At 45.1% G+C, this 1,771-nt stretch overlaps 1 non-coding gene across 1 annotated transcript; it reads left to right on the top strand.

Moving 5' to 3' along the window:
- The first annotated feature begins 1,664 nt into the window (after positions 1-1,664).
- Positions 1,665-1,771, top strand: LOC141715713 (small nucleolar RNA R71). Its single transcript, XR_012572465.1, has one exon. It is a non-coding gene; the product is annotated as a small nucleolar RNA R71 (small nucleolar RNA).

The following is a 1,771-nucleotide window of genomic DNA, read 5'->3' as shown; positions in this document are numbered from 1 at the left end:
CCTTTTCCAATGCATCAGACATTAGCATGTGCTCGAGTTTCGAAGTAACCGCGGAATCAATCACATCCACTTTTAAGCACTCCTCATCTTCTGTAGGGAATTTCATTGCCTTGAATACGTTGAAGGTCACATCCTGATCTTGGACCTGCATAGTAAGTTCCCCTTTTTGCACATCTATCAAGGTACGGCCAGTAGCCAAGAAAGGCCTCCCCAAGATTATGGGAATCTTCTTATCTTCCTCAAAATCCAGAATAACAAAATCTGCAGGAAAGAAGAGCTTATCCACCTTGACGAGCACATCCTCAACTATGCCCCTTGGGTAAGTAATGGAACGGTCAGCCAATTGTAGCGACATGTATGTTGGTTTTGGATCAGGCAGATCCAGCTTTTTAAAGATCGACAAAGGCATTAGATTAATGCTTGCTCCCAAATCACAAAGGCACTTGTCAAAATTTAGATTTCCAATGGTGCAAGGAATGGTGAAGCTTCCTGGATCTTTCAGTTTTGGCGGTAACTTTTGCTGCAGAACAGCGCTGCATTCTTCCATGAGAGCAACGGTTTCAAGGTCATCCAGTTTCACCTTCCTTGAAAGAATAGTCTTCATAAACTTCGCATAACTAGGCATTTGTTCCAGAGCCTCAGCGAAAGGTATATTGATGTGAAGTTTCTTGAACACCTCCAGAAACTTCCCGAACTGTCTATCCAGCTTTTGTTGCTGCAATCTCTTAGGAAAAGGTGGTGGAGGATAGAGCTGTTTCTCCCCTATATTAGCCTCAGGCAGAGTGTGTTTAACAGTAGTCTTCCTTGGTTCCGCCGCTTTCTCCTTTTGCTTAGATTCTTCATCTCTAACTTCAGCTTCGACTTCTTTTGCCTTTTCAGCATCAGCTACTTTTCCAGACCTTAAGGTAATAGCCTTGACTTGCTCTTTAGCTTCCTTCCTGCCTGGTACTTCCGTGTCACTGGGAAGAGTGCCAGGTTGACGATTGAGCACTGCATTGGCTAATTGACCGATTTGATTTTCCAAGGTCTTGATAGAAACCGCCTGACTCTTGCACAACAGCTTAAGTTCCTCAAAATCAGCACTAGTAGGTGCAGCTGCACTTCCCTGTTGAGGATATGATTGCCTTGTAGCATACTGTTGTGGTTGCTGGAATCCAGGTGGGTTAAACTGTTTACTCACTCCTTGCTGATAGGTTGGCTGAATCGCATTCTGATTATTCCCCCAGCTGAAATTTGGATGATTTCTGTTATTAGGATGATAGGTCGCTGGCACAGGCTGCTGTTGTCGCTGATAATTATTCACATACTGAACAGATTCGTTGACAAGAGAACACTGATCCGTAGCATGAGAACCTGCACAAAGCTCACAAACCATAGCTATTTGATTAACTCCATACGTAGCCAGAGAATCGACCTTCATTGATAGCGCTTGGAGCTGGGCTGCAATAGCGGTGGCTGCATCAACTTCCAGAATACCTGCTACCTTGCCTGACGTCATCCTCTGAGTTGGGTTTTGATGCTCATTTGCAGCCATCGTCTCTATGAGATTATACGCCTCAGTATAGCTTTTAGCCCATAAGGCGCCTCCAGCTGCTGCATCGAGCATGGGCCGAGATTGGGCCCCCAAACCATTATAGAAACCAGTGATCACCATCCAATCCGGCATTCCATGATGTGGACATTTTCTCAACATTTCCTTGTAGCGTTCCCAAGCCTCGCACATAGATTCTGTAGGTTGCTGCGCAAACTGAGTAAGAGCACTCCTCATAGC

This window comes from Apium graveolens, chromosome 3 (assembly GCF_009905375.1).
Source record: "Apium graveolens cultivar Ventura chromosome 3, ASM990537v1, whole genome shotgun sequence".
Classification (NCBI taxonomy): domain Eukaryota; kingdom Viridiplantae; phylum Streptophyta; class Magnoliopsida; order Apiales; family Apiaceae; genus Apium; species Apium graveolens.
Note: the sequence above shows the minus strand (reverse complement) of the source record. Positions and strands in the feature narration are given on the sequence as shown.